The sequence below is a fragment of the Fulmarus glacialis genome, unplaced genomic scaffold (genome assembly GCF_000690835.1).
Source record: "Fulmarus glacialis isolate BGI_N327 unplaced genomic scaffold, ASM69083v1 scaffold26175, whole genome shotgun sequence".
Lineage (NCBI taxonomy): Eukaryota > Metazoa > Chordata > Aves > Procellariiformes > Procellariidae > Fulmarus > Fulmarus glacialis.
The window spans coordinates 5,868-31,521 of record NW_009214037.1 but is presented as its reverse complement, the minus strand read 5'-3'; the positions used below and the strand labels follow the sequence as shown (position 1 = coordinate 31,521).

General features: G+C 37.9%; 1 long non-coding RNA gene across 1 annotated transcript; it reads left to right on the top strand.

Annotated features, from left to right (window-relative positions):
• The first annotated feature begins 2,308 nt into the window (after nucleotides 1-2,308).
• Nucleotides 2,309-10,784, top strand: LOC104071523. Its single transcript, XR_683522.1, has 4 exons — nucleotides 2,309-2,423; nucleotides 6,399-6,522; nucleotides 9,038-9,139; nucleotides 10,673-10,784. It is a non-coding gene; the product is annotated as an uncharacterized LOC104071523 (long non-coding RNA).
• The last annotated feature ends 14,870 nt before the right edge of the window (nucleotides 10,785-25,654 follow it).

Below are 25,654 nucleotides of genomic sequence, written 5' to 3'. Positions count from 1 at the left end.
TCCCAGCATTCACTGTAAATTCAAGCATGAACTTTGGTTGAGCAGCAGAGGAGCATGGTCAACTTTCATAGAGAGCATAGAATAGTTTTGTCCTGAAAAGTTAAGATTCCTGCTTAACGTTTGTTGGCATTACCCTTATGGCTAGAAGGACAAAGCTGGGACAAGTTTGTCTCCATTGTATGAACTCAAGTGTAAGGTAAGAAAGATCCCAGTTTTGTACATCTTGTCTGTCTGTTCCTAGCTTGTGCCACTGCTGGGATTGGCCTCTTCAAGGAACTGAACTGGACAAACTGGTCCTGTGCCTGTGAGCCTGTGAGCCTTCACAGGATACTGCGAAGGAAACCTGCTGAAAGTCAAAAGCAGTTGTGCTGTCCTGGTCAGCTCTGTTTCTCCCTTTGTCTATGTCACCTCCAGGAGACAAGAGACTTGTGTCTGGAAATGATATCAAGAATATTTGTGAATAGTCGTGACTTCTGTATCTGCTCCAAGTATTTCCAGCTATTGAACTGCCGTCTTGAAATCACAGGCAGAGATGCACACAAACCTTAAAGAGAGCAGTGGTTAAGGAGACCATGGAAAAGCTGAATATATGACTGACAGCATGGGTTTTGTAGCACAAATTAGAGACCAGTTATTTTGGCCTGCATGTAAGGGATAATAATTTGCCCTCAGTACAATGACTCCTAGAGGCTTAAATATCCCTGTTAACTGAAATACCATCTTTTGTTAACAGAGGCAGCTTCTTGTCTACTGTCTTCCCGCATTAATCTTGTAAGATGTCAGTAGAGGGAACTCTGCAACCCAGTGCATAGTCTGGTGTTTCTGCTAGTTCTTCTACCACTTGAACTTTTCTGTGCTCAGATGATAAGAATCACATTGTCAGTGCTTTTGTATTCAGTGCCTGATCCTTCCTTGAAGTGTTTATCTGTTTAAAACAGCTTTAAATTTTTGTTAAAAAAAAAACAAACCCAAAACCTGTCATTGGCAATATTTCTGTTGGTCATGGCAACAATTTTTAGAGGTGACTACTGAGTTTGAGTGGCTTAGTTCCTGACTGCCCAGATTAAAACAACCTGTTTCTTAGCATGCATTCGGAGCTCTGCATATTATTCAGCCCTTTCATGGTATCTCAAGTTATTAATCATAAATGGAGGCATCCAAAAAATCCTGATCAGTTTTGAAACTCATGGCCTTATTTAGCTTTCCTAACAGCTTGTTTCTAACAAAATCTGATGTAGAGCCAAATGAAGTGTGTGTTTAAATGATCCCTTGCCTAAACTTCATGAAAATTTCAGATGGGATGAGAAGGAGGAATGCCACAGAGGGCAGCTTGTTGGAAGCTTGCTACTAAAGAGACTAAAATAGTGTAATCAGCAAACACTCAGTCACTTTAATGCTTCTTCAGTGAAATCCAACTTTTTGTTTTCTGGCTTAACTATTCTTTTGCATTTTCCTTAATCGCTCACAGATGAATACTAGAATACATTTTAATTTTGATGCACCTAGATTTTCCTGTTTGGTAGAAACTATAATGAAGAACAGAATTAGGGAACCTCTTGATAAATATAATACATTTATGAAGAGTCAACATGGCTTTGTAAAGGCTTCATAAATTGTTAAAGCTCTTTGAAGTATACATATGGATCAAGAAGATCCAGTTAATTTTCCAGAAGGCTTTTGCCAGGTCTTTCATCAAACTTCCTGAAAGAAACTGAACTTTCTTGTTGGGATATAACAGAAGAAAAAGTCTATATGTAAACAAACTATTGTTTATATGATAGGAAATGATAGGAAACAGAGTCTGAGAATCAATGATTGTTTTCTAACAGAGGAGCAAGGAGGCGTCAAATGAAACTGAGGAGGCAGACAGGAAAACAAAGGAATTATTTCGTACAGTGCATGGCTAAGATGTGAGACCATCACAGGATGTTGTTGACACTAAAATTTAAATTTAGGGGATTGAAATTTACCATTTAAATGGTTAGACAAATTATTGGAATAGAATCCATCAAATGCTATTAAACACAAAGATACCACTCGTAGCTGAGGAAGTCAAAGCTGCAAATTGCTGGAGGCTAGAGGGGTATAAAAGGGATGTATTGCTATCAGCCGTCATCTTACGTGTTTTCCTAGACACTTGCTATTGGCTGAAAGCAGGATAGTGGTCTTTGGTCTGATATAGCACAATTATCTTACAGTATGTAACTATTTAGAATGCTTTATCTCATTTCTGTCTTAATTTGTTTCCACTCCCCCAAACATGCTTTCTTTGACCCAATGTTTTCTGTTTTTCTACTTGATTGCTCACAGGGCCAAGCAACTTCCGAAGAGCTTTCTTCTGCTATCCTGTTAATGTGCTGTGTGTCTTCATGTGCTGATAGTCTGTAAAAACAGGATCCATTAGGAATTTTTAGCACTTTGAGGTAAGACTTTTTAACATGGCTCTTTCTTTGTTAAATGCATTGCATGGAAGTTTGTGGGGAAAATTCAGGCTAGGTTAATCGACTGCATATACATTTAGACATCTAAAGGAATGATCTTCAAAAGTATACAAGGATTTAAGAGCATTGCATGCTACTGAAAGACACTTCTGCAAATGTTTTCCCTAATTACAGCTGGACACCAAATCAGTTTTTTGGCTGGTTTAGAACCCATTTCATCCCAAATTGAGACAAAAGTGTTCAGTTTAGAACTTTGTCATGGACTGGAAATTCTGTTTGAATTTCATGTCAAAGTCGTGTTATGAAACACTTTATGACAGAAATGTCAAAATGAAATGTTTCACTACTTCTGCTCCTGAACAGCAAATTCTCTAATGGTCATTTTTAGTTAAATTTTCTAGTCTGTCAGCCAAGGAAGCAGAGGAGAAATTTAAGCTGTGGTTTCGGTTTTCTTTTTCTTTTTTCTCCCAGCCACTTAAAGTATACACTAGTCCTCTTTCATGAGAATATTACCAAAGCCAGCTCCTCAACACTTAGAGAAAGCTTTAGAGGATATTTGCTTCACCAACAAGGATTCTTTGGGGTCTTACTTTCTTCGCATGCAGGTCCCAGTCTTGTGGGGTACTGTCATCCTCAGCTTGTGCTGTATAATCTGCAAAAGAGAGTAACAACCAGGTTTTGTCCACACTCTCATGTACTTCATCCAATTTAAATGATCACCTGCATCTTCTGGTCTCTTTGCAAACCCCAGCACATTTTTCTCAACAAAGGTTTTTGTAAAGTGAATCCACAGACAAATAAATCAATGACTTGCCACCTACTAGTTTTTCTATAGCTAAGATTTGGAGCTTAACAGTGAAAGTGTGTTTCCTTTCTTTTGTGATGGAACCAGTGACCTGTATCAATATTGTAGGTGAATTTATTCAAAAAGGAGGGAGCAAGATATGTGAAAATGGCTTAATGAGTAACAGATACCTAACCTAATCAGTTATAATTAACAGAGAGTGAGACACTTGTGAAAAATCACCAGATTGTATTTTGGATTGAAAGACCCTCTTTCTTGCCAAATTGTACCTAAATTGACTTCTTTCACTCCTGAAAAGAAAAATCAGGCCTGGAGAGACAAAAAGTTACGAGTCCGTTTAGGGATTGCAAAGAGGACCTATGTGTCATTTATTTTCTTGTTAAGCTCAAAAGGCTGCCTGTCCTTGGGAGAATGGCAGTGGCAGACACTGAAAATGTTTATATAATTTGGCTATATCTTTAATGAAGTTACAGGCATTGTCCCTCTGAAAGGCTGATGCTGCCTCCTTGGAGAATATGTTCCAGACATTAAACGCAATGCAGGAATGTAGTATATATTACGCTGAGCAATAAAAGCTGAAAAAAAAACATTAGATGTCATTACTGGATTCTTTTTTGATGTTGGTTTTTAATATATGTGCTCCTATTTTTAGAGTTTTATTCTGAATCTGGTAATAGCAACCGTTCCATTTTGGTATGAGGTCTTTTCTATTAACAGTGATCAAAGTGAAATAATTCATTTGAGTTAGAAAAAGGGACACTTGAGATGAATGAGGTTCTGCTGTTTTTGGAGAGTTGGATATTTCTGATATACGACCTGACTTACAAAGTTATAAAATTAATTGCACAAAGCAGTTAATTTATAAACAGATAATAGAATACCATTAGCCTTAAAAGTTTAGAAAACAATTTTGAACCTCTTTCAAATACATTGTAAACAAATACTCTGCATGCTATTAAGCTTATAAATAATTCTTTTGGTGTTTATTTGGTTTAAAAACTAAACTGATACATTGCTTTCTTAAGAACAAATTGAGATCTCTGGGAACTACAGAATTCAAACAGAGGGCTGCTTTAGTTAAATGAGAAAAGGCTCATTCTCTTTAGGTTGAAGACAGGCTGTCTTTCTACCTTTAACTAATTTAGGGATAAACCCAGGCTGTTGATGTTCTCAAGAACTTAACAAACTGAGCACAGAACTATGTTTTGATTTAAAACCCCCTTCTCTTAAGGATTGTATTTCCTTAAACAGTTTTGCCTTGCTCTTGCTTTGACCATTTCTGTTGATTAGAAGCAGGCTTTCCTCTAGTCCTATTTGTTCAGTGTTACCATGTACCAAAGGTGTAGAGAATGAACAAAGGGGGTAAATTGCAACCTATAAATACAGTGCTCAGTAGCACTTGTCCTCTGTAATTTGGTATTATTCAAATGGTAGCTAGTGTAATACATTAAAGGCATCTTTTGAAGATATTTTTGTTAAAGGGCTGTCTGTCATTTTGTTGAGCTTCATACTAGGGTAGTTCACATCTATTGGTACACGTTATGTTAAAAGAATGGTCAATTCTACTCTCAAACAAGCTCTCAGTTTTTGAACGTTAGGTTTGTTGGACTTTTGTCCCATGAGCACTTGCGGGTCAGCCATTCAAGACACTTCCTCCATGGAGAAGTAGTGTCTAGGACAAGTGTAGCGAATGTCTTTTCAATAAACACAACTATCTCTCATGTCCTTTTCTCGTCAGCCCTCTTAATTTCCAGAGTAAGCTGTTGCATTGTTGCCATGGGACTTTGAAACAGCCCGCAGGTAGAGAACAGTCACTCATAGGCTTAAATCCATTTCATGAGGAACATTAACATTAAATCATGTTAATTAACATTAATATGACTTACATGGCTTAAGACCTATCTTTGGGTTTAGCAGAGCTCTAGGAATAATTTAAAAGATGAGCTGTTACTCCCATTGGGATCTTGACTTCGAATCCACGAAAGGCAATGGGTGTCCTTGAACTAGCTTAGAAGGCTTTGAATCAGGAGGTAATTTCAGATCAGCTTTCCTGGCTATTCCTCTGCTGTTCATTCTGCTTTGTGATGACTTCTTTATGCTGGCTGTATATCAGTGCCGTGCAGAGCAAACCCCTTAACATCACTTTTGCTGTTCTGGACCATGAGGCAATGAGCCATGTGTTTTTTAGATGATCATATGAAGATTCAATCTATTTTTAGGGCAATCTTGTTGCCAGGAATAATTTATATGACTTTTGATTTGAATGGTGGTTTATGTGATGATGTAAACGCCTGAAATGGATATTTAAAAATGTTTTTTACTGACTTAACATTTAACAGATTAACACCTCTGATGCAGTTACATTTAAAAGCAGCTTCGTATTTCCTATCTATTTTGTATTTTTGACTGACGTCATTGGGGACCTCTAGGCAAACACCACGACTTTGGTTTCAAAGCCCCAAAAGAGCAATAAATAGGTATAAGTCAGTACATTTAATAGATGAACTGTAAGATGATGAAGAGACCACACCTAATGAATTTTATACAATCTATTTCCAACTTCAATGCAAATATTTTCGTTTCATGTTTAGTGTTCTGCATAATGTGACCCAATACGTTGACCTCTGTCATTCTAAGTGATCACCCCATCTCAGAGTTGAAAAGTGAATTGATTTTCCTTCAATCATGTAATAATCATACGTCTCAGGTCTAGCCTACTATATTGACACATGTAAAACCCACTTAAATAAATCAAAGGGGGTATTTGAGTATTCTTCCATTTGCCTATAGGTTGATGGGAGAATAGATTGTTTTAATACCTCAGTTATTTATTTTGTCGGTACAGCCAGCCAGCCATAAAAATGATCAGTATCAGAAATGTTCTTTGGAAGAATCATTGGGGCTATCATTATCTTGGGTAGCTTAATTATCAAATTCATTGGTTTTAGTAGGTCTAAATGTATAAATTCCTTTTAGAATGCATTTGCACTTTCTTTTGAATTTTACTGTTTAGTTGATTGCTTTTTTAAGTATTTCAGTTTGTAAATAACTCCACAGTATTTGGATTTGCACAAAAGCAAGGATGAAAAGGCCTAGAACGAGGTTTTTTTCAAAATTGTCTTTAATGGCTATACTTTCTTTTCTTTATCTAGATACAACAATGGTGGCACATATGCTGTTCAGGTGGATTCTAAAAGGGCTTATTCTGTCTTTTCTGCTCAAAACTACCCTGTCCCTAAACCCAGATGATCCAAATGTTTGTAGTCATTGGGAAAGGTAATGTATAACATGCCAATTTTTTTTTTTTACTAGCTGTTTCAGATTTTTACATTTAAAAGGCAAAATAAGAGCCAGCATTTGCTAAATACCACCCTGCCTCACAAAAGAACATGGATTTGCATGGCAGAAATAGCACTTCTGAGTGCCTTTGAGGATTTGGATCATCCCAAAGAATTGGTTCTAGAGCTAGGGCTATAGATCACATATCCCTGTGTTACCTATTCGCTCAGCTATACTTTGGAAATCTCCTTCATAGTTTCAGCTAGAGGACTGCACAGGCCTATTTTCATTTATCATGGAGAGACTTAGAGAAATGGTGGTCTTGTTCTGTCTTGCTTTTTTCTGGTTGTTGTCAAGCAACACTATTAGAGATTTCAACTAAGTTTTAAGCCCTTCCTGCTGCAACATGCAGGCTTATTCTGCATGGCCTGAACTTTGTGGCTTTATCTGCCAAATTCGTGTCAGCATCAAAGAGTATCTGCATGAAAGCACTGAGAATTAAAGGCCCTGGTAGTTCTGTTCTCTCTATTGTTACAGTGTCCTCGTCCTAAAAGTGGATCTGTGCAAGACGGTTCTTATGAGTACATAGAAACCCGCTAGCTTTGATAGGGTTCACATTCATGCAGGGTCTGTTTGCAGAGGCTAAAGTTCCTGTACTCTTAAGTTTAACTTGCTAAATTTCCAGTTCTGTTCTGTGGTTTAGTTCCACACAAATATGAATTACTGTACACTTTAGAAAAATAAACCCCTCAACAAAAGCAAAAATGGAATCATACTTTAATGGCACTATGTTTTGATTTTAGAGGCCTTAATTAGAGAACTAACTGTTTGTAGGTAATGCAGCTGCAAAGCAAAGATTGTACAGGAATAGGATTTTGCAGTCTGTGTTGTGAGGTAAAGTGCATTCAGAGCACAGGAATAAAATATTGATTTTGTCTGAAGAAAGTCAGCAACCTAGAGACCCAATCAAGGAGAAACAAAAATTAAATACCAAAATTGATTGGTTGTACTGACCAAGATGACTTTGTTACTTAGATGTTAATAAATCAAAGGGAAAAGATTATTAGGGCAATTGCTGGATAACTAACGCGATCGTAAAATAATAATCAAGATTTGTGAGTGTTACTGTTTCACATTAATAACAAGCAATGTAAATATTTTACATTTTGGCATTAGTAGAAGTAAAAACACTATTGTCAAATCCAGCAAATTGTGATAGAGGGCAAAAGCAACATCTAATAGAATGTTGGCTTGTCTAGAAGGGGCATGACAAGCAGGGCAGTAATAGTCCAATCTTCGATTTCAAGCCAATCAGACCCTCCAAGCAAATATTTCGGTATTCTCTTACGGGTGCAATCTCACAGGGCTTAATCACATCAGCAGTCCTGTTGATGAGAAGGAAATCACTTGGATGATTAAGACAATCGATATAATGAATGACTAGGAGGATCTAATTCCTGGGTCTTGACCCTGCCTACAATGATTTCAGTATCATTCTCCAAAGATATTGTAGATCTGATAAAGTAGAGCTTGTTTCCAGATCAGAACGTGAGATTATGAGTCTCTTAAGCAGTGCACACACTTACAATGTTCTAAAATGACTGACGCTAACAAGCCAATGAGATTTGTGTTCCTATATCATGTGAGAGGCCCAGACACTTTCAATATAATCATAGTAATTAATACAGTACCTGTTGCATGAATAAGTAGTGTTTTGGGAAGGAGATTGCTGAATTCTTAGTATTGTTGGAGCTCTGTGATTTCTGATCATTTTGACCAGTTTTGGTTATGTGCGTTCATTTGTACAAAGGGAGGTAATCCCATTCTAACTGTATGTCAAAGTGTTCCAAATCTAGATACCAGTTAACTCATGTTAACCCAGATAGTTCTAAGGTTATTTCTGCTACAAATTAAAAGGATTAAAGCAGAAAAATACAGCACTCTTCAACTTTTTACAAATGATCCTATTTGATTGGTGCACCCAATATTTGAAGTAATGATGCTGCTTCATCATAAAATGAAGTGTGAGCATCCCATCATGCTGGCAAAATGCAGTACTGCTCAGTTAATATAAGCTCTTAATAACATTGTGGAATACAAGCAAAAATTAACAGTTCTAGGCAGGAAGGGAACTGAGACATTTTAAAAACATGGTGCTTTCCTTTCTTTTAAAATTTGCACTATCAAGTTCACCACATGCCCTTTTCACCTGGTGAACTATCATGAATTTTAGTAACATTTGTTTCTTTTCCAGAATGGAATGGTTTATTACTCAGACTGAAATCTCTATGCCTATTTCAGTTATGCAGCCCAAGTTAGAAGCACTTCCAAAATTTTCAGGAAGAGCTGTGGTTGAAGGAAGTGCTTTTCTGGTTTTCGATACTGCCCAAAGTTTCCAAGATTGATTTAATTATTTTTCATATTGGAGTTAGATGAGTAGCATATATAGGGAACTGAAGTTTTTCATGTTGCAACAAACACCCTTTCACTTACTTTCTTTGTCTACTCCTAGCTACGCTGTGACAGTACAGGAATCTTATGCTCATCCTTTTGATCAGATCTATTATACAAGATGTACTGACATACTGAACTGGTTCAAGTGCACTAGACATAGGTAAGAGCTGATCCCCAGATATTTTAGTTTTATTTTGCCTTTTTATCTCTTCACTTAACTTTCATTTATCTGAATTTTTGTGGTACTTTAATATAGATATGTACGGAAAGATGTATTTTAGTACAATAGCCAGGGTGTTTGGCATTCTAGGGCACTGTTTGAAGTAGAGATACTTTTGCATGAAATTTGAGTGAGATCAATGGTAGTCAGTCTCTTATGGGGCCATTCAGGAGTATGTATCCTTGCCATTCACCCCGCCATGTGATCGCAAGTTTTTATTACATGACCAAACATGACTAACTATCCTTTCCAAGTGGTCAGTGCATGTCCAGATTTTTGGTAGGAAGTCCCTGCAGCTCCTAAATCTTGAAGAATCAGGCACTTGAGGGTTAGTGGTGGTTATAAATGGATCCATATATGAAATACTGCACCCAGATCTGTATTGAAAATCAGGTAAAATGAGGATGGGTCCACTTCTAGCACTGAATGAAAGCTGATACTAAATAGTTAATTTTTTGAAGGCTTCTAGATATCACTGTTACGTTCATTCTGATTCCAAGTAAAAGAGTATCCTAAAAAACATCCACTAACATTTGCAATCTTTCAAGGGAGTTTTAGCAAGCTACTTGGTACCTTAACTTTCATGCATTCAGTAGCAAAAAGGTTGTTCAGCACCATCGCAGTCTGTGGGGTTTTGCTTTTTAGCGTCTCTGTTACAACATATGGAATTGAACAGAGATGCAGAGCTTTCTGGGCTATTGTATAGCTTGGAACGCAGCAGAATAAATTCAATCAGTTTATCTAACATGAGGGACAATTTTGTTCAATTTAGGTAATTTCAAATAAACTAACATGAACAAAGCTGTTTTGAAGTGTTCGCTGTTAAATATTTTCTCTAATGTGGTATCATTGCTAATGCTATGAATAAGTCTAGAAAAGCTACAGAATGCTTAACACCTTTTAATTTCTGTGCACGAGAGATTCTGGTGGGGAAAACATGCTTTAAATACAGAACTGGGACTATAATGTCATTTTGCAAGGCATTAATGCCTTGGAAGTGTTAGCAAGTAGGAAGGAATCACTTGGGGTTAACTTCACATTTTGTGTTTCGAGAGCAGTTTCCATTGTGGTAATTTCTTGTGTAGCACGCTGACACAGTGGTCTCCGTAGAAGATTCTGTTCATTCCATTGATGATAGCTGATCTTGCTGATATGCGGAAATGAATTGTTTATTCTTGAAGAAACTCCTTGCCCTTGCTTTAGGACTGGGGAAATGTTTTAAGATAGCAGTCCTAGGAAGGGCTACAGTGATTGACTGTCATGAGTACTGTGTTTACAGTACAAGTTATATTTCAAATTTCAAAAGAAGTATTGATTTTTTTTTTTTTTATTGTGGCTTTTAATATCAAAAGCTTTCATGCATTTTAAAATAATTATTGAATGCTATCCTTACTATGATTTAACACAAATATAATTCCAACAGTAGGCATCGATTTTCAATATTGTCAAATGGCTTTCTGTCTTGCAATTTAGAATAAGTTATAAAACAGCATATCGAAGAGGACTAAGAACTATGTATCGGCGAAGATCTCAGTGCTGCCCTGGATATTACGAAAGTGGAGACTACTGTATACGTATGTACAGAGCTTTGATTCAGATGTGGCAATTAAAAGTGATTTTTGGAGGAGCTGTAGACAAATTAAAGATGTCTTGCAGTAGTAATATTAAGGGCTGATTTTCAGAGCTGCTCAGAACCTTCAGGTCCCACTGATTTCAGTCAGAATTTCAGATACAGAACATTTCAGGTCATTTCAGGTATATGCATTTCAAGCAAGTAAAATTTTGCTGAAATCATTGGGGAGGGCGTTAATCAAGTTCCTGAGTATTTTCTTGAATTGGACCTTACTTTGGGGAGTAATTCTTGCAAGTACACACTAATGTTAAAGGATTAGGGGAACTGAGAACACTCTTAGGAATGAGCTATTACATGGTATAAGAAGCAGCGTAAAGTTTCTGCCTCTTAACTTTGAAAGTTCTTACTTCAGGTAAGAACAGTTAAAATCTCATTGTTTTTCACATGGTTCCTGTCAATAATTTTGCTCTTTTTAAAGCTTCGGAGATGTCAGGAGAACTTTGTCCTAATTGCACTATATAAGTAAATAAAAAGCTATGGAGTGTGTTAGATAGTCTGAGGGGGACAAAAAGCAAAATAGATCTTTCAGCAACACCTAAGAGCTTTGTTAATTAAAAATGTCCTGTACATTAATGTCACGTGTTTTCAGTATTGCAGCTTTCTAAGTACTCTGAGACAAAATGCGTTTGCTACACTGCTCAAAAGGAGAGTGGAGCTGGGGATCTCTTGTCTACATCTTGTTAGAATGGGATTATGACACAAGAAAAACACAAGGAGGTTTTGATCAGCGTGAGAACCCAAATTTTATTGACAGGTTTAGAATGCCATAGAATAATTTAAATGTGAAAATGATACAATTACCCAGCTAACTTTAAATATCTTGACACAGTGCTTTAAAGCTATTTCTGTCTAGTTCTGTTGGTGTTTTTATCTTTTATCTGAGTTCCTATACTGTACTTATATTGTAATATATGAGCACCTCAGAAATATGAATGGACCCTAATCTCATTTTAAATGAACTTTATGCCAAACAGTTACTTTAAAGGGGCTTTGGACTGTGAAAAATTACCAGCCCTTTGAGATAAGGTGTTGGAATTAGCCTTATTCTACAAAGAGAGTAATAATATGATCTTTTGAAGTGCAAAATGCTGTTACTCAAGTCCTGAAAAACATTTAATGTAACATATTGTCTTTGCTAAAATCCTTCCTATGTTAAGTATGTACTTACCTTTAAATTTCTCAAGTGTCAATATCATTTCAGCAGTTGTTCCACAGCAGTTGTTCCACATACATTTATTACCAACTTGAATTTTGTGACTCAAAATCCTGTCTGGCACAGAACATATTTATTTTCACTTTCCTCTCTGCAATCTATTGTTTTTTTAATTTTTTAATTCCCATACTGGTTGCAACAACAGGAGATCTCTGCAGACTTTCTGATTCTTTGAGGATATTAACATTTATTTTAAAGTGCTTTTTTGTTGGCATTAATACTCAAGAGTTCTGCTGCTGCCAGGCAAATTTTGTCTTTATATTATGGAGAAAGAGCAGCATACACCATACACCAAAGTTTTGCTAATGCAGAACAGACAGCAGGTATCTGGTCGGTCCAGGAGTTTCATGTTTGACACAGTGCAGATAATACATTCTCTCTGTTGTTCACGTGTGCAAGAGTCAGGTTCTTATATTTCATTATCTGCACGGTCATAAATGCAAAGTGCATGCCTCAGGGACATTTTCTATCTATCCTCCTTCCTGGGAGATCTGAGCTGAGAGAGAAATGATGTAAAGGAAGTTCTCCATCATGATTGATTCTAGATAATTCATCCTATTGTTTTGATACCACAAGTAGCCACACAGCCAAAGAAAAAAACCACCCAAACAAAAAACCTCATCAAAACTCTCTGACCCCGCAACCAATAGTTTGAAGGCACAAGAATATTTAGCTAATGTGATTCTTTTCACATCATCCTTTTTGTTTTTAACACATCAAGCCCTGGTCCCATTAGTTTTTTATTGTTTCGTTTTTCCACAATACGTTCCTGTGCCAACAAGCAAATTCTCCCACTCATCGTTCTTTGCAGTCAGCCGTGAATTCTGTTTCATTGCTGGTGGCACGTCCCTGCTTTTGCCTCTTTCCTTACCTTTCCTTTCCCATTTCTTTCTTTTCTTTTCCCATTTCTTTCTTTTCTTTCTGTTTCATAACAAGTTAGTCTAGTACTCCTGTCCCACATTCCTCTAGAGATGTTCAATGCCTGCTCCTTTAATGGCAGCTGCTACAAGAGAGAGGTCAGGAGACACCATCAAAATCATTCCACTTGCCTATGCTGTCATAGGGCAGCATGGTTCGGAGATGAGTGTGCTTCCACTAAGCCCCACTGACGTGAAGGGAAGGAAGTTCCAGCCCTGCAGAGAAGGTTCTCCCCACTCAGCCAGCCCTTTAAAATCTATTCCATTAGCAATCATGGAAGCCACTACAACATGGGGAGGAGAGAATACATCCCGCAGTGAGTCTGATGATCAAAAGAAAGTTTGATTAAAAAACAGTGTGTAGATTAAAGGCTAATTGGTTCTTCTTTCATTAATAGCAGTCTTTATTTCTTGCAAAAGTTAAATAGCTTTGTAATTAACAGTGACATGTTTAGACTAGAGAAGGCTGAGTTTAAATCTCTATTAATGACTGTTTCTTGGATTTTAAAGCAAGAGTGAAGGCTTTCAGCTACTGTTTTGATCTTTTCCCTTCTCATTTACTATTTTTAAAGGAATGTTAGATATATGTTTTTATCTTTGTCCTCCTGTTGGGACTTACTGAATGGATTAGGTCTAATAAAATCCACCCTCAGTTCTAAATAATCAGGTTGACCCAGAGCTTCTTGTTCTGCCACTCTTTCTCTGGTGTCTTTTTGCGTTTTTGAGATCTATGTATGCTACTGCCCCATAAAATGTGGAATTCAGGCACAAGGTCAAATAATTTAAATTGTTGACTAGTAAGTTATACATTTGGCCATTAGTACTTAGGCTAAACAAATTTTGGGGTATGAAATTGTCTTTGTGCCCCTAAAGAGCTTGGAATATTTTTGGCTTGTAATGGTATTCAAAAAATACCACCTGAAAAATGCTGCAAACGCACATCTGCATTTTTTTTCCATTGATGTCTTAGAAATGGTTGCTACCATTCTGGCAGTTTTGCAAAACGATTCCCTTTGAATGTTCTTATACATGACATAGCGTTTCACTGAGCTGTCCCTGAAAACAAACAGCATAGTTTGTCTGGGTAGTAAATCAATGCAACTATGATTTACTATACTTTGTATGCTAAGGTAAGCTTTTGGCAGAGCAAATGCATAAACTGCAGGAAATCTTTTTAAACAACCACAGGGTTCAACTCCCTTCAAGGTTTTTGTAAGGATGTTTTAAAATTATATTGCCTAGATTAGTATCTGTGGTAGATAAAGCATCTCTGAATATTTTGCTGCTCAAAAAAAAGAAGAAAAGGAATATTACATGGCTTTTTTGTGATTTTTACCCTTTGAGTAGATGGTAATTGAATACTTCCCTTTAAGAGTATGTCAGGTGGAAAGATCCCCTGTGTACTAAATGGATACATTTTTGTCTGAGACACCAATGCTTTGTTCAGTCTGTCCATTTTAATCTTATTCTTGCACTACAGATTTATATAAAAGAGACGTTTCTTCTAGCTAACAAAGGGTCAGAGACCCAAGCATCAGAGAAAAGCAAGATGGGACTACAAGTGGCATCTACTTATATCTGACTTTTTGGCAGAAAAAAACAACCACGAAACACAAACTCGGGAATTCACCTTTTCTTCATAGATTGAGATATTTTAGCTTTTAACAGTTTTATTTTTCACTCTCATACCTTACACTTTTTTCTAATGTATAAATCTATGCAATGTGACAGGATGTAATAATGACAGGATTAGTGATTTAACAATCTTATTTGCTGCCATTTATCTGTCACTCAAACCTGCCAAAATTCAGCAGAGTTATAGATTGACCATTTCATGGTTCTTTCCTTTCTTGGCCAAGATATTATTGATCTCAGATTGTTTCTCAACATACAGCTTTCCACATTATAATTGCCACAACCATCATCAGTGCTCCTTGACTTTTACAAACCTTTTTGTAGAGAAATTCTTGGTCTTACTGGTTGAATATAAATTTGTCACCTAGAGTGGTAGTTCAGTCAGGCCAGAGGTTAGGGTCATTATTATATTTGCTTGTAGTTATTTACCCATCTTTTCAGCTAGCCTATGTTTGACACCCTTAATGAATTTCAAAAACAAATGAGGAATGTTTTTTAATAGCTGACTTGGTGAAATTATGTAAATTTGGGACCTGATTCTTTTCAGGATTTTAAATAATGTTTCATAAATTCTGTAATTCCAATAGCCATGTCAACTTCATAGTATGATGTATTCTTCTATGTTATAGCAATATGAACATTCATACCTCAGGATGGCACTCAAATTTACAAGGCTGCATATCTAGTGTAGTTTTTATAATCTTTGAAAAGGCTGCCTTATTGCAGCCATATGGCTAGATTGTTAAACATCTGTACCATAGGAGTAACAATTCCAAAGCTTCCTGCCATCTGGATGAATTACAATACTTGCAATTCAATGCGTATGTTACAACAACACACCGACACCACAGTAGAGTGTACTTATGATGAAAAGAAAAATAATAGCTTATGTGATCAGTGCAAAAGTTGTACACTCTTAGAAAATGTTGAATCAGCAGCTTAAACTTCCTGAATATTCATAATATTTGTTCATATGTCAGATTTGTTGATTATTTTCACTTTATAAAGCAGTAGCTCATTAACATTTTAGAAGAAATGTTGTCCCCCTCCTCACCTCAATTTTTTAATTCCTCATGGTGAGCATTCCTGTAACTTGAAAATATATTGTTTGAAAACTGCTGGACTTAGGAAATATATTTTTCTTATCTTTATAGACACACTTTAAAGCTGGTGCTAGTGCTTTCTGTAAGAGCCTTACTGTTACATTATTCAAGTACGGCATTCTGTACATCAATAATGCAACATAAATTAGGGGAAATGATATAGCAGTATATAGATACTTTGCATCAGGGGACATTCTTTTTCTCTTTCTGATTTGGGATGTATGAGTGCAAGAAAATGGTGTGGAAGGCCATTCTTCATATAGGGTTATTAATTATAGAGTAGAAGGGACAGTAGGAGACACTTCGAAATTTGTCCTTTTATATGCATTTGAGATGACTCCATATGTCTCTTTCCAGTGAAGAATATGGGGAAAATAATTTGGGTCCTGTGGTCCCACCAGTGTTGGTTTTGGCTGGCGTAGAGTTAATTTTCTTCATAGTAGGTAGTATGGGGCTGTGTTTTGGATTTGTGCTGGAAACAGTGTTGATAACACAGGGATGTTTTTGTTACTGCTGAGCAGTGCTTACACACAGTCAAGGCCTTTTCTGCCTCTCTCCCCAACCCACCAGTGAGCAGGCTGGGGGTGCACAAGAAGCTGGGAGGGGACACGGCTGGGACAGCTGACCCCAACTGACCAAAGGGATATTCCACACCATATGACGTCATGCTCAGCATGTAAAGCTGGGGGAAGAAGAAGGAAGGGGGGACATTCGGAGTGATGGCATTTGTCTTCCCAAGTAACTGTTATGCGTGATGGAGCCCTGCTTTCCTGGAGATGGCTGAACACCTGCCTGCCGATGGGATGTAGTGGATGAATTCCATGTTGTGCTTTGCTTGTGTACGCAGCTTTTGCTTTACCTATTAAACTGTATCTCAATCCACGCGTGTTCTCACTTTTATTCTTCCGATTCTCTCCCCCATCCCACCGGGAGGGAGTGAGCGAGCGGCTGTGTGGTGCTTAGTTGCTGGCTGGGGTTAAACCATGACACCATCTGAGGGGAAACTTGCACAGGAATTAAGAAATTCTGCTTCTAGTAGTAGCGGTAGTAGTCACAGTCGTAGTAGCAGCAGCAACATTCTTACCACTGTGTGGGTGACTGGAGGGAATCCCTGTTTTCTATTGAATGAGCAGGTGGGTTGATAGGAAAGCAACAGAAGGAGTATGCAACAGAAGGAGTATGCAACAGAACTGGTTATCTGCATTCAACTTCTGCTACCATATTGCAGAGTGTAGCCTAGGAGCCATATACCAATGTCTAACATACCATTTTACAGAACACAGTGGAGCAGGCCACAGCTCTGCAAACAGTAGAGGCCTTTGCTTATTCATTCTGAGCATCTTGGGAGGCAAGTGTATGTGGATAGGAAGAGGGAGACCAGCCTTATAAGTAGGTCAGTTCATTTTGTGGCATAGATGAAGATACTGGGTTACTATTTAGCCTAAAGATAATGGAGAGACCTCTTTGATGGGAAGGTGAAAAAATCAATTCTCATCTCTCATCCATCATTTTATATTTGCAGTCAGCTTCTGGATGCTGATGCATTTGCAAAGATGCTGGTGGGGAGTAGTAATGAAATAAGGGAAGGACTTCTGGAAGAAATGCAGTAGAAGGAGAAACAAAGTGTTCATACAAAGGAATAAGAATAGTATAAAGGCAGAAAGGAAGGTATGCTGAAGCTATATAATGTCTCAAGGGGCTTAATAAATATCAGAGGAAAAATTATGCCAGCATTATATTTAGAAAAAGATTTAGACTGTTGCTAGTGTAGCAGTAAAAAAGCTTTTCTGGCTTCTTTAGGCAATCTCAGTTGGATCAGTATAAAAGAATACTGGGAATGTAGTCACAGAAGGAGGCACTGGATCCAGGGCTACTCATAGTATTCATGCTAATGGTTTTTCAGGATCAGAAAAAAGGCACAAGAATCATAGGTGTGAGTTCATTGTTGAATTCAGAGAAAGAGCCATGCAAAGTTTAGTCCATTAATTTGCCCACTTTTAGCAAAGACAGGTTGGTCCCCAGCTGCTGTAACTCAGCACAGATCCACCATATTTGAATGGACATCTTCAATTACTTCATCCTTACTTCCACATCTTCTTTAATGTCTCAGTTCCCTTTCAAAATCACCTTCCTCCTCCTCCTGCTTTAATACACTTGAGTGTTGTTAATGCTAGTTTGCACTGATCTAGAACGGTGTGGTAGGCACCGGTGCTAATCCACAATAGCTTTATGGCTCAATCCTTCATATGTTGCTGGTATCCATTCCCTTGCATAGACTTATAAAAACAAGATCCTGTCCATCCCATGTATCGGTGAACTGTTTTTCAGGACGTATACATACAGGACATTTGCCATTTATTGAATTATGAAGGCACAGAACTCCAGAAGATTTTTCCCTCCAAAAGAGTTTGAGGTTCATTAGTAGTCCAGACGTGTATATTGTGGTTTAACCCCAGCTGGCAACTCAGCCCCACACAGCTGCTCGCTCACTCCCTCCCGGTGTGAAGAGTAAAAGTGAGAAAACTCATGGGTTGAGGTAATAGATAAATTTTAATAGGTAAAGTTTAATAGATAAAGCAAAAGCCGTGTGCGCAAGCAACGCACAACAAGGAATTCATTCACTACATCCCATCGGCAGGCAGGTGTTCAGCCATCTCCAGGAAAGCAGGGCTCCATCACGCGTAACAGTTACTTGGGAAGACAAATGTCATCACTCTGAACGTCCCCCCCCTCCTTCTTCTTCCCCCAGCTTTACATGCTGAGCATGACGTCATATGGTGTGGAATATCCCTTTGGTCAGTTGGGGTCAGCTGTCCCAGCCGTGTCTTCTCCCAACTTCTTGTGCACCCCCAGCCTACTCACTGGTGGGATGGGGTGAGAGGCAGAAAAGGCCTTGACTGTGTGTAAGCACTGCTCAGCAGTTACAAAAACATCCCTGTGTTATCAACACTGTTTCCAGCACAAATCCAAAACACAGCCCCATACTACCTACTATGAAGAAAATTAACTCTACGCCAGCCAAAACCAGCACATTGTGGTGAGCTGGGTTAATTTACTGAGATCAATAGGGTCATAAAGAAAACGGATGTGTGAAATGAAACACATGTTTAAAAATGAAGTTGTTTTCTTGACCACTTCTTTACATCCTTCTCCCATTTAATAGATTTATTTCCCTTGTGTTCTGAGGAAGTTTTAAAGCCTAGTAGAAAAGGAGGGGGAAAGAGAGAGAGCGGAAAAGAAGTCACCTAAATCCAGATGGCCTTTAAAAAGAGCTTCTGATGTACATACAAAATCTGAGATAGCACCTTTTTCCACTTATTTTCTATTGTAGTTTCCTCTGGCTGTGACCTTGCCCTGAACAGTTCCAGAGTCTTTGTGACACATTAACTCTAGATGTCTGGGAAGCCATCAGTCAGATGTAGGGGATTATTCTAAGGCAGATTCCTTGCTGAGTATAAAAAGAGCTACTGCAACCTATGCCAAGTGTAAGCACCAGTCACCTCTCTTTCTTATTTCTAGGCATCTTATAAGATTGAAACTGTAAATAAAAATTAATCAGTATCACTACAAGAATGTCTGAAGTGCATACAATAGAATAATAGCGTAGCACAGTGTTGTGGGTTAACCCCAGTGCCTGCTCGCTCGCTGACGCGCATAGCTGCTCTCACTCACTTCCCCTGGTGGGACAGGGGAAGAAAGGAAGAGTAAAAAAAAGAAAACTTGTGGGTCAAGATACAAAAATGTTTAATAAACAAAAGAGAAGTGGAAGAAGAGAGAAACAAAACAAAACAAGTGATGCAAAGGCAATCACTCACCACCTCCCATGGATAGATTGATACCAGCCAGTTGCTGAGCAAAAGATGGCGAATCTCCCGAAAGCCCCTCCTCTCCCTTTTTATTGCTGAGCATGACGTTATAATGCATGGAATATCTCTTTCGTTAGTTTGGGTCATCTGCCTGGTTGTGTCCCCTCCCACCTTCTTGTGCATCCCCAATCTATTCACTGGGGAGGGGGCAGCAGTGTGAGAAACAGAGAAAGCCTTGATGCTGTGCAAACATTGTTCAGCAATAGCTAAAATGTTAGCATTATCAGCCTGTTTTGGTCACAAGTCTAAAACACAGCACCATCCAAGCTGCTATGGAGAAAATTAACTCCATCCCAGCCAGACCCAGTACATACAGCCATACTGTAGTTAATAAAACATACTCATCAATATGATCCTCATGAAAATCCCCTTATGTTTTTTTTTTGGTCTTTCCACCTCTTAGTTTCAGTAGTGACAGGGGACTACTTTGAAAGCTGGTGTGAACCACTCTTTTCAAATATTTTTCACTCACTTCAGAACCTTGGAAAGGACGAGCCAGTGTCTAGGCTGGCTGAGGGTTTGTGGACCTTGCTCCTGCCACCCTCTGATCTCTCAGCCATTCATAGCAACAGCCATGGATGCCCTAAATATGTCAACCTGTCCAGGCAGGAGGAGGCATTTGGCTACCTGGGTCCATTTACTTACAGTTCAGCTGTGCCCCATCTCCTCTATCATAGGAATGAGACTGGCTGGAAGCACTTGGCAGATTGAATTTGGCCCCAGAGCTGCATGTTAGGCTTAAGTATACTGCTTTCAGCATCTTCCTGTGCCTAATGTACATTTCTTTTATGTGAACTTTTGGAATGTGTGTCTGTAATTATTATGTCCTTTTAGCAGTCCCTCTGAAAAATACTGATGACATTCACACTAGGAATACCACATGAGCTTGCCATATGAAATACCATACCAAACTAGTTGTGTTTATTCATGTTGGTTTCTCAAATGCTGGGTAGTACCTGGGAGTGGGTTTACTGGGTGGGAATTTAAAGAGGTTGTAGTTCCCTTTGTTCCCAGTTAGCTTTGTCTTGTGTGGCACATATTCCATGTCTCATGATAGGATAAAGATATATTATTATTCCATGGATTTCCAATTGCTTTTGCAACTGCATCCATTTCTGATGAATATGTGGTAGCCTATAAAAACTGGCCAGCTCCTCTGTAGCTTAATGCAAACAGATAGTACTCTGTTATGAAACAAGTCTATAGCATTTATAGAAAGTGATCACATATGTTAAAATAAAAAGTACTTATAACTCTGAAGCGTAAATCATTTAGACCAAAGTGTAAAAATATTAAGATGCCAAATTGTGCAGAAGATCACTATGGGACTTCAGAAAAGAAGTAACTTCTTTCTATTGAAACCATGCTTTTGCATCAGGAGCCTGGCTTTCAAAGGTGTTGAATGCTACAGTTTCCATCAACTTGGCTGAGAACTGTGGATATACACCATTTCTAAGTAATGTTAACACCTCAACAATAATAAATGTCAGCTGTTGCTATTGAAGCAACAACTGATCTGCAGATTGTGTTGTGCTTTCATATGGATGTACTAGTTCTTTCTGTAGCTTTATATAGCAAAGCACCTTCCTGAGACATTTGCATGAGTTACTTTAGTGAAGTGGGTGATAGTGAAGCAAAACGGCATGAATTCTTCATGGGGCAAAAAAAAAAAAAGACTGTGATAGGGCAAGATGTCTAGTAGGAGTGAACTAAAGGTGCCCAAAGTGCACATAGATGGCAATTTTAGGTTTGCAATAGAGTCAGTCAGCAAATCGGTGTTCCATTTTTGGTCCCCTAATCGGCTGATAGCTTAAAAAGCATCTGTTAACACTTCATGCTGTAGTACAGTGTAAGAGTATTAATCAGATATCCAAAAAGCTAATCAGAGACAGAGCTCTTCTAACCACGCATGGATACTTGCTCTAGAACCAGCTATTCTTTGACTGTTTACACAGACATTCTCTTTTTCTTTCTGTTACAGGATTATAGCATTCCACTTCATATTTGTGTATTGTTGCACATGCTTTTCACTTTAATAAAGGGTTTTTAAGGCTCCCCAGGGAAATTTTTTATGAAACTTCAGTCCATTGCAGATTTGATCACAAAACATTTGTGAATAATTTATCTTAAGCTCAGTATTTCTAACATAAGCATTCACTTTTGCAAATCTCGCTTTCTCTGATACAGTACGTCAAGAAATATTTTCAGTCTATTTAATCCCAAAGCTTTCCTTCTTTTTATCAAGATTTTTCCTTTCTGAATACTGTGATTTACTTTTATTACTGTAATGTCCAGAAATCCATGTGCAAAATTACTAAAAGATAGCCTTACTTGAAGAAGCTTACAACTTAAATATGTAAATTGAGTCAAATAAAGAGATTTTTTTCTGATTAAAAATAAGAAACTGTGTATGAAACATGTTATAAGCATACTTGTAAAGAAATTAAATCTGGTATTCAGTATAGCAAGCAACAAAAGAAGGCTTTCAGTTACAGGAGTGTAGTGCATATACAAGCTCTGCTGAAGCAACTGATTGGTACATACCTTAGGATCTGGTATCACTACATCTGTATTCACAGCTGTCATGTTTTAGGAAAATCTACAGTTTAACTAGAATTCCTTTTAAAAACATTATTAAAAGCATCCAAAATGATTTTTTTTTTCACCAAATACTATGTAATGGTTTTGTTTATGCAAATGCTGTTTAACATTTGCCTTATAGTAAAGGATAGGCATCTTCAACAGCTTCTGATAATGAAGGTAAAAGTTTTTATCTCCAGCTCCCATCTTCTATTTTCAGGCAACAGTGTGAATCACAGGGATTGGAAAGTACATTTTACCATGTCTCATTAGTAGAAAGTTTCTCTAGACACTTAGACATTACTAAGAAATTGGACTTGATCCTAAATCAGCTGACCTCCTGCAATCTAGAATTGGTTACAGACAGTTTAAACTAGTGGCTTGAGATGAGAATCATCCTCCATAATTATACAATATGTTTCCTGGGGTCTTTTTTGCAGTTCTTTTCAGTATGTTGCTCTGAAACACATTGCTATGGTTCCTTTTGAAATGTGAGAAAAGTGAAAAGTGTATGCATTTAATTATTTCATCCCCAGTAACGTTAGTGTAGCTTATACATTAACATGATCTTCAAACAGACTATACTTCTATCCTTGATTTCATCAGGATGACCTTCATTTGTAGCGTGTGGCTTGATCTGAAATGAAATCTGAAATGCGTTGGCCCTTTAGGGCCCATGCCATCTAATAGCCTGGCCTCAATGACAGGTTTGCCTTTAGAAATTTGTCCATATTCATCCTATTTTGGCGAGAAACAAAGAAAAGATTTTTGTTAGATTGGCTTGATGAAATTTGGAATAAGAATGAAGAAAGATTTTGTTTGAAAAATCAATAGTTTATTCAATGTGCTACAGGAGTAAAATTTATCTAGGAGAATCGGTGTAGTTTAGTTTTATTAGGTGTTGCATTGCTCAGCAAAGATAGCCAGAAGTATCATGCAGTCCAGATGTCTTGATCTATCTACTTTTGATCTTTTAGGAACAACATTTTTGATGCACCCATCCTCACTCTTACACACAGCACATACTCTCTGCCTATGAAAATCAATCAGCAGTGGAGCTGTGTCATTTACTGAGAGAAAATAGAATTTTCTTGGCATGAGACCCACAATTCAGGGCAAGTCAGTAATCAGAGAACTACGGACATGTAGCAATGCTACCAGATAAAAAAATAAATATTTCACAGGAACAGTAATATCATGGAATTTGTACAGAAAGAAATTCACTTAATGCCCTGAGTGGGTAACCTGTTACAAAATACTCAAGTGCTGTAATTTTGAGGTGATTTCTAGAGAACAAGGCAAGATGGTTTGGTTATTTTACTACACTGTTTGGGCCAAAGTCCTGCTCATGTCTCTCTCACTGTCTGCTGTAACACCTCTGAGATTCTTGCCCTTGGTATAAATGTTTTTTTTTTATAATGGCTCATTTTCTTTGACATTATCCTATATGCTTCCTCTATCACTGCTTAAATCAAACAGCTACTCAGCCAGTGTTGGAACCTGTAAATTCTTGGTCTATTTAAGTGATACAGTCATAGTAAGAAAGCAGAGGTAGTTGTGATATGAAGCAAGGCAGTAGTAATATACTAGCGAAATTTCTATAGTGAGGTTCACTCAGCTAGAAATGCCATCCCACAACTGATTAATTTCATACAGTTCTGCCATGTGTGATACAAGTACTTACCTGTTCATCTGTAATTTAGTTATCACCTTCCTCAGCTGTAGGGCACTGTCTTTTTATGATGGAAATGTTTGTTTATTTCTGACTTACCACTTTTAGCTAATTTCTAACTTTGTACTGGCAGCTCACTTTCCATTCCAACACAACTCCTACAAGAGCCTAGACTGCAGACAAGATACCCATACCTATGAGTGGAGAACAGTCATTCCTTTAGCAGTCCATTGAGTCTGCCATCACAGATAGTTTGGTAGATCAGGTTATGCTTGCTCTTCTTCTGGTAGATTTGGCTGCTTTTCCATATGTTGGCAGGAAAGCTGAAAGGACCAGGGATCTTAGTTAGGTATGAACTTCTCCTTTATTCCCTAGCCTGTCAAGAATTTCATTCCCTCAGGCAATAAAAAAAATTCCTCTAAGAACAGAATGATTGGGGAATTCTTCCACTGGTTTTAGCACAGGAGAATTGCTTCTTTCCTCTTCTGTCCTCAAAAAAAGTGGAGCCTCCTGCTGGCAAATACTATTGACTGCATTTAGTTTTGGTGGAGTGAGGTCTGCTAGATCATATACAGAGAGAATGAAAGGCAATGTGTAAGAGTGGATGTTAATATTTCTACATTACTTAGAAAAAGATAGTAGTGCTCTTTCTAAAGGTGCAATATAAAGCACAATTTGCAGACAAATTGTCATTAAGTTTGCTGGTTGGATGAATCAAGCTCCAGTAGAAAATTAACTAGTGAAAATGTATTTTCTACAAATTGCTGGAAAGAGTTGGTCAATTTACCAAAATGGAAGGAGTAGACAGAGGGCACAGGAGGGGGAAAGCTTTCCTGGGTCATAGATTCTGATCTGCTGATTCAGGATCTCTCTTAACCTCATTAACAGTTTGAACTAGTGATAATGATTGTTTTGAACCCTGCAGTGAGGCAATGGGAAATCGTTTACCAGAAAAGTTAAATGCTGAAAATTATCCCACACAATAATATTGTATTAGAACATTGATCAGCAGAATTGATCTCAGCATAAGTCTTTCTTCTCAACATGATAGAAAGCAATGATTTTTTCTACTTGAAGCAGTGGCAGAAAATGCATAAAATCAGTTGCAGGCCTTAAACTATCAACAATTATCAATATTTAGCTGATCTTCATAGAGTTCTCTATGGGCTCAGATTCACTTTCTGTGACGGCAGTGAGAAAGACTGAGCCTTAGAAATGGTAAGTGATTTGGGAGTGTAACCCAAATCTGTTGAAATCAGGCATTAGACAGATGCTTTGTCTTCATTGCAGAATTTGCCTAGGTTCTTAAACTTAACTCTCTCATGCCTTTGCACGCATTCCTCTTCCCAGAGCTTGGTTGTGACTTTATCTACAGACTAATGGATTAGTGTTGCTTTTACCCAGCCTCGTAACCTGTCCACTTTGCAGGGCAGACGCACTTCACTGCTCAGAGTCCTGCAATGCCTTCCCACAATTCCCTTTTTGTGCTTTGAAGTACTGCAAAGCTCTTCTGTTATTCGCACAGCCAAAGATACAAAGTGGTTCAATTCTGCTCTTCTGACATTTGCTGCTACAAGGAGGCTGCTTTTCAGCTCTCGTTCAGACATTATTAAATGGTAAGTACTATCTCCCATTCCCTCTCGCTACCAGAGCAGATGAAGCCAATGGGGCATCAAAATGACACAAAGAGTCTGTTAAATGTGTGACTGCCATCAACCTCTCCTTTTGCAGGGCTCTAACCTTCTCCTATATTACTGTCACTAGCATTATTTTATGGTCACTGATGCGATGCCATTCCTGTCTCAGGGATGTGCTGCTCCAGCTCAGCTTTTCCTC